The following is an 8,571-nucleotide window of genomic DNA, read 5'->3' as shown; positions in this document are numbered from 1 at the left end:
TACCAACGCTGGAGGAGCGACAATCTGTTGTGTCGCTCCACCAGTGCTGGGAGATTATGTCTGGCCTATAAGACACCTAGCTTTCTTACAATCTACCAACGCTGGAGGAGCGACAATCTGTTGTGTCGCTCCGCCAGTGCTGGGAGATTATGTCTGGCCTATAAGACACCTAGCTTTCTTACCAATCTACCAACGCTGGAGGAGCGACAATCTGTTGTGTCGCTCCACCAGTGCTGGGAGATTATGTCTGGCCTATAAGACACCTAGCTTTCTTACAATCTACCAACGCTGGAGGAGCGACAATCTGTTGTGTCGCTCCGCCAGTGCTGGGAGATTATGTCTGGCCTATAAGACACCTAGCTTTCTTACAATCTACCAACGCTGGAGGAGCGACAATCTGTTGTGTCGCTCCGCCAGTGCTGGGAGATTATGTCTGGCCTATAAGACACCTAGCTTTCTTACCAATCTACCAACGCTGGAGGAGCGACAATCTGTTGTGTCGCTCCACCAGTGCTGGGAGATTATGTCTGGCCTATAAGACACCTAGCTTTCTTACAATCTACCAACGCTGGAGGAGCGACAATCTGTTGTGTCGCTCCGCCAGTGCTGGGAGATTATGTCTGGCCTATAAGACACCTAGCTTTCTTACCAATCTACCAACGCTGGAGGAGCGACAATCTGTTGTGTCGCTCCACCAGTGCTGGGAGATTATGTCTGGCCTATAAGACACCTAGCTTTCTTACAATCTACCAACGCTGGAGGAGCGACAATCTGTTGTGTCGCTCCGCCAGTGCTGGGAGATTATGTCTGGCCTATAAGACACCTAGCTTTCTTACCAATCTACCAACGCTGGAGGAGCGACAATCTGTTGTGTCGCTCCGCCAGTGCTGGGAGATAATGTCTGGCCTATAAGACACCTAGCTTTCAATCTACCAACGCTGGTGGAGCGACAATCTGTTGTGTCGCTACACCAGCGCTGTGAGATTTTAATTGTCAAAAAATTTAAAATATCTATCTTAATTTAAAAAAAAAACAAAAACAGTTCTTGGATTTTTTAAACCAAAAAATAACATTTATTATAAATAACAATAAAATAAATAAAACACAAAGTTACAAATTGAGGAAATGGTGGGGGGTGGAGGAAAGTGATTGGTTTGGGTCCACTCTCTCCTGTTGTTCTTCTGCCACTGTGGACAACAAAGTGCGTGTTGATGCAAGTGGCACAGAGGGAGTGTGAAGACTGGATTGGGCAGGAGAAGGAGTTTCCCGAGCAAGAGTAGAGGGAGTGGTGAAAGAGGAAGGAGCATAGTAAGAAGGAGGAGAAGAAAAGCTTTGAGAAAAGAGCTCGGGGGTTTGGGATGGGGGTGGGTTGTGGGGAGGGGGAGGGGGAGGGGGAGGGTGGGAATGCTGAGCCTGGTGGGGCTGTAAAGTTGGATAGGTGTGGGATGGGGGATAGGTGAAGGATGGGGGATAGGAGTAGGATGGGGGATAGGGCTGGGGTGGGGGAATGGTTGTGGGGCGGTGTGCCAGTTGCCACAAAACGCTGTCCATCTGTCTTCTGGCCTCATACTGCTGGTCGGGTGATAAGCGTTCCAGCGCAGGTAACAACGACACAAGATAGTGATGCATCGGACTCATTTGTGTCGTCAACACCGCCCCCTCCTGAAGACGACGCGAATGATCCTCCACAGATGCAACCCTATTTGTGATCCCCGCCAAGGACTCATACATGAGCCTTGTGAGGTCTTCGTAGTTAGCCTGGCGGCTCCTACCTGACCTCTGGCGACGCATGAGGGCCTCAAAAAGTGGTGCCATGGTTGCCATCGTTACGTCGCCAGAGGGCACAAGTAGGGGAACATGGTGTTCCTGACAAGCAGTAGGAGCAGGGCGAGAGGGACCCGCGGCGGCTTGCTCTTCAGGGACCGCCTCCTGAGGAACTTCGGGCGCAAGAGTGCTGCTTGATGTTCTGTGAAGCAAAGAAAAAAATAAATTTAGAATTTTTAATGGATGGGAGAAACAGTCGGATAGAGGTTTAGCAAAGAGACTTCTGAAACGACATAGGAGGTTACATTCCAAAAAATAGAGAAACATACTGTACATAAATAGAGGCCATGAATTAAATGATTTTTCAAGGAAGTGTCTATGTACAGTATAGCCTTTTTTTTGGAAAACAACTTCTAATGAAAAAATCGGAAGCACACATTGCTACTCTCTACTACACTAAATACAATGTGGATGTCGAAGACAAAGTGCCTAATGACAGTCTGTCTGGGCCATACACCTAGTTTGATAATTTTTTTTTTTTAGAGACACCAAATACCTTACCTTCGCATCTCCAGGGTCCTTCGTAGGAACCCCAAGGCGGCAGAATAGCGGTATACGTGTCTTGAGGCTCCTCCTGACCCACTCGGGCGCCGAAGTTCCTCATTAAAGGCCTTCTTGTAGCGGTCCCTGATTGAGCGCCACCGAACCATGATCGTGTCTCCTAGAAAGAAATAAATCAAATTAGGATCTATAAAATAAGTGATTTAATCAAAGTTGGTTTACAATTGTACTTTAAACAGCCACAATAAGAAAAAAAAATTTTTTAAAAAAAATTAAGTGGCGCTTATAATAAAATTATACTGTAAACCACTTTTGAAAAAAAATTTTTTTAACATGTATGTCTGCTATCTACAAATATATTTATACTTACGGCATTGGCCCTGTTGCCTTTCTCGGAGGTCATCCCAGTTGGGGACAATGGCCGCACAGATCTCGTTCCAGAGGAGCCGTGTAAGATGATGGTCTGCATGGCGGCGGTCGGTGTGGTCCCACAACGGTGTACGTTCCTCCACCATATGGATGAGGAGGTCATTGTCAATATAAAATCTTTCAACGTCCTCCTCATGCCTTCTGGTGGAGGTTTGGGATCCCTAAAAGAAGAAAAAAAAATAGAATAACATTTTTTTGGAATATTTAAAAAAAAAAAAATAGAAAAATTAAAATAATTTACAATACTCACACGACCACGACCGCCACGTGCTCCACGGCGTCCTCTGGAAGATCTTTGATGACCTCTCTCACTGGCAACAGGACGAGATGGCTAAAAAAAAATAATAATAAATAAATGAATAAATATATATATATATATATATATATATATATATATATACTCAACAAATGACGAGGCACAAAATTCCATCTTTTGTTGCCAGGGTAACGAGCCCAAAACTTTTTGCCCAGCAACGTATCGGCCAACTCAATGAGGCCTTTGTCAAGCTTGACAAAGGCCTCATTGAGTAGGCCGAAACATTGCTGCAAAAAATTTGTTGGGGTCATCAACCTGTCAACAAAAGCGGGAAGTGCTGCCTCGTCATTTGTTGAGTACGTATCGTGGGGAGAAGCCTACCTCTGTGAGGAATTTCAGCCAGTGCACGTGGTCTGATTGTGCTGCTGCGTTATTTGTGATTTTATATATATATATATATATTTTAAAAAAATACAGGCATAAAAAATTTTGAAAAATATAAACCAAAAATTAACAAACCGTTTCTCCTCCACCCCCAACTTCCTCCTCCCCTCTTCCTCTGGTTCTGGCTTGAGCAGGAGAACTCTCCTCCATAGAGTCTGACTGATAAACAAAGAAAAAAATAATTAATTTAATAATAAAATAAATATACAGTTTGGAATGCTAATGAACTTTACATACCACATCCTGGAGGTGTCGTGATCGTGGAGGAGAGCTCCCGGCCTCGCTCGCAGAAGAAGATGTGCCTTTAAAAAAAAAAAAAAAAAGGTGAATATTTGAACTTTAATAAACAGACATACCGACGAAAAAAATACTTACTGGTCATATTTTTTTTCTGCCTGGGTGGCTGGCTGGCTGGCTGGCTGGCAGGCTGCTAGCTGGCTGGCTATCTGGCTGGCTGGCTGGCTAGATAGCTGTCTGGCTGTCTGGCTGGCTGGCTGGCTGGCTGGATGGCTGGCTTGTTGGGTAGCTGGCTGATTTTTTTTTTTGATCAGTCAAAAAAAAAAATTGGACAGGTTGTCATATTGTCGAACGTAAAAATACTACTCCTATTATATTACCTGCAACCCCTATGCTACAGTACACTTAGGGGCATGCAGTTAATATAAGTACACAGTGGATGCTAGGAGTAGCAGCAGACAGGACTACTACTCCTAACATGCACTGGGTAGTTATATTACCTGCAACCCCTATGCTACAGTACATAGGGGTATGCAGTTAATATAAGTACACAGTGGATGCTAGGAGTAGCAGTAGGAAGGACTACTACTCCTAACATGCACTGGGTAGTTATATTACCTGCGACCCCTATGCTACAGTACATAGGGGTATGCAGTTAATATAAGTACACAGTGGATGCTAGGAGTAGCAGCAGACAGGACTACTACTCCTAACATGCACTGGGTAGTTATATTACCTGCAACCCCTATGCTACAGTACATAGGGGTATGCAGTTAATATAAGTACACAGTGGATGCTAGGAGTAGCAGTAGGAAGGACTACTACTCCTAACATGCACTGGGTAGTTATATTACCTGCGACCCCTATGCTACAGTACATAGGGGTATGCAGTTAATATAAGTACACAGTGGATGCTAGGAGTAGCAGCAGACAGGACTACTACTCCTAACATGCACTGGGTAGTTATATTACCTGCAACCCCTATGCTACAGTACATAGGGGTATGCAGTTAATATAAGTACACAGTGGATGCTAGGAGTAGCAGTAGACAGGACTACTACTCCTAACATGCACTCAGTACTGACAGCTCCTATGTACTTATAGCTCCTATGAATAAGTACATAGGAGCTGTTTATATGAGTTATTTCTGTCATTATACAAGATATACTCACCTTCTATGGCTTGCACCCGACTCCCTCGCAGGCTGGATCCAGACAGGATGGCGCGAAACTTGCTCCTCCTCTATCCGACGCAGGCGCAGACAGGATATCCGGATCAGTCGATGCGTCATTCTCCGGAAGATTTAAAGTCGGATCCGTCCTTAATACAAATCAATGGGACTTAAGGACGGATCCGGCGTTACGGCTAATGATACGGCTTTTGAGACGGAGAAGAAAATTATGCATGCTACGGTTTTTCATTTCGACGGAAACGTCGAAAAGACTGAAGCGGAGCCATCCTGATGCATCCTGAAGGACGGACTCTCCATTCAGAATGCATGGGGATAAAACTGATCAGTTCTTTTCCGGATTTGAGCCCCTAGGACGGAACTCAACGCCGGAAAAGAAAAACGCAAGTGTGAAAGTACCCTTAAGCAAGCAGAACTATTAGTTAGACCTCAGATATACCTCTCAGAGAGATCATAAAGTGCTTAAATAACTTGAAGTGAGAGTACAGATACTTAAGAGAGAAATATATCCACTATTTTGTGTTGAATGACAAGATTGAACAGTTAAAGCACCATCTTAATCATACCGCCATTTTGTGATATCTTTTCAACACGTGTTATGTACATGGACTATCTGCTGCGGAGGCGGCAGTGTTATATGAAGAAAAGTTGAAGTTAATAAAGAAGTTATTTCAAGCAATAGACAGTCTGGTTAGACTAAAAGCCAGAGATATCAAAATTCTTCTAATGCCACAGTGCAAAAGGCACTTCATAGTGCTGCGCCTGCCACATGCTGGCTTTTCATTATGTCTTTTCTCTGTTATTTATTTATTTATTTTTTAGGATTCTAATTGGTTTGTGATCTTATTTCATATATAGTTTTAGATATAGAAAAAAATATGTTTAATATTTCAGTAGTTTTATACTAGTACATATTAACTGTTTCTATTAGAATATCACTAGAAACCAATCAATGACACTACCACACTTGTAAGAACAAGAAATATGTATATTTTATTTAAATAAGAGCATTTAACAATGTTGAGGATAAATAGTACCTGGCCGCTTTAGACTTATAACATATCACCCAACCTGTAAACTGCTTAAAGGGGCTGACATATCCACAATTGTCTTAATATATGCATATATATATATATATATATATATATATATATATATATATAAATATATATATATATCAGGGGCGGACATACCGCCTGTGCAGCCGGTTCAGCTGCACAGGGGCCCAGCGTGGGAGGGGGCCCTCCAATTAAGGTGTCTATGCATCTACAGGACGCACAGACAGCTGATTGTAATGGTGCAGCAGAGAGCCGCACACTTCACCATTCATCATCACACCATCCCGCATGTAGAAGGGCCCACCTTACTATCTGACTTCAATCTCAGGATGTTCTGCATCCGCAGCTCTGAGGAGCAGGGCCTGGGCAGCACATCCTGAGCTGCATCTGCGATCGCCCCCCCATCCTCCATACAGCTCAGTCCTGCTGTGTAGTGGGTACTAGCGTCAGCCAGGTCTGTGCTGAGCCACTTCACTGTGTGTAGCTCCGCCTCCCGTCTGGTAATGTCAGTAGCTCCGCCCCCTGGTGGTAGCTCCGCCCACATGCGGTCCTCTCCTAGCAGCAACTTAGGAGGAAGTGAGGAGCGGAGGCTGCCCCCCAGTGACCACTGTCTCTGCCAGACACTGAACTTGGCTTGGTATGTTGTTCTTTTTTACCCCACCTGTACCCCTCTGGCCCTCCTGTGACTGTCCCTTACCCACATACGGTGAGGCTACATTAACAATGTATTTTGCGGTCCGCCTATTGGCAAGATATGTATACCGTCCATATGTGATCTGTATATTTTTGCAAACCCATTAACTTAAATGGGTCTGCAGTCCGCATTTTGTAGAGAAATATAGGACACGTAACATTCTCCATCTTGTGCAGAACGGACATACAGATGCAGAAAGCACATGGAAGTCATTTGCTTTCCGCATCCGTATGTCTGTTCCGCAAAGGATAGAAAATGTGACATGTTCTATACTGGTCCGCAACATGCAGGCTAGTTAATAGCTCTGCAAAAAAATGCAGATGGCACATGGGCGTCATCCGTAATTAGCAGATCATAAAATACATATGGTCCGTGTCGTGTAAATGGGTTAAAAGTGTTGCCCAGACATGCAGGGGGTCATTTATTAAGACTGGTGTTTTAGACACTGGTCCTAATAACCCCTAAACTGGAAGTGGTTCTGCTGATGTTATGAAGAGGCGCCGGCCAGTGTAAATGCATATCATCCAGACTGAATCCTGAATCCGTTCATTTCAATAGGTCTGTGTAAGGAGGCATATGTCTGGCAATAACTACTGTGAGGGGCACATATCTGGCCATAACTACTGTGAGGGGGGGGGTAATATCTGGGCATAACTACTGTGAGGGGGCACATATCTGGCCATAACTACTGTGAGGGGGCACATATCTGGCCATAACTACTGTGAGGGGGCACATATCTGGCCATAACTACTGTGAGGGGGGCACATATCTGCCATAACTACTGTGAGGGGGCACATATCTGGTCATAACTACTGTGAGGGGGCACATATCTGGCCATAACTACTGTGAGGGGGGCACATATCTGCCATAACTACTGTGAGGGGGGCACATATCTGCCATAACTACTGTGAGGGGCACATATCTGGCCATAACTACTGTTAGGGGGCACATAATCTGGCATAACTACTGTGAGGGGGGCACATATCTGGCATAACTACTGTGAAGTTGGCACATATCTGGGCATAAATACTGTGAGGGGGCACATAATCTGTCACAATTACTTTGAGGGAGCACATAATCTAGCATAACTACTGTGAAGGACACAATCTAGCATAACTACTGTGATGGGCAAATAATCTGGCATAACTACTGTGGTGGGCACGTATCTGGGCATTACTACTGTGAGGGGCACATATCTGGGCATTACTACTGTGAGGGGGCAGATATCTGGCATAACTACTGTGAGGGGTACATATCTGTCCATAGCTACTGTGGAGGGGTCACAATGTGGATATTACTACTGTGTGCTGGCACAAAGGGGCAAAAATTACTATGTAGGAGCATTAAGAGGACATTAATACGCACCACAGTATCTAAAGGGTCTCCACTATCTTTGATGCAACTGATCACCCCTTCCTCTCCCTGTAGGATTAGGGGAAGATGACAAATTGGGGTCCCTTCTGCTGCCACACCTCATTGTATTAATCTTTACCTATGTCCTATGTTTATTTCTATATGTGTGGTTGGGGGGCCCAGGCACATTCTTTGCACAGGGGCCCTCTGCTGCCAGTGTCCGCCCCGGATATATATATATATATACACAAAGTGGTGATGAATATGGCAGATACAAAGACAAGGAAGAGACCTCAGAATATATCCAGCCATGTCCCAGGTCACAGCTCTTGGAACAAAACTGATCAGTCCCCCAGTAAAATGTCCCCATGACTGATGATCTTGTGATTGGAGATAAGTGGCAGAAGGACAGATTATGACTTGAGATCTTCTTCCTACAGTTCTGTCTTCTTCTGTATCACATGCAGGTCTCGCCGTGGAGTAGTGTTCCTTATACTGGTAGGACTAGGAGTGTAAGAAGGGGAAATGTAAACCACACATGAAAAATCACATTTTACCAGAGTTTAAGAATCTGTGCTAGACTAAT

Source organism: Bufo bufo, chromosome 4 (assembly GCF_905171765.1).
Source record: "Bufo bufo chromosome 4, aBufBuf1.1, whole genome shotgun sequence".
Lineage (NCBI taxonomy): Eukaryota > Metazoa > Chordata > Amphibia > Anura > Bufonidae > Bufo > Bufo bufo.
This window is presented reverse-complemented; position numbering follows the sequence as displayed.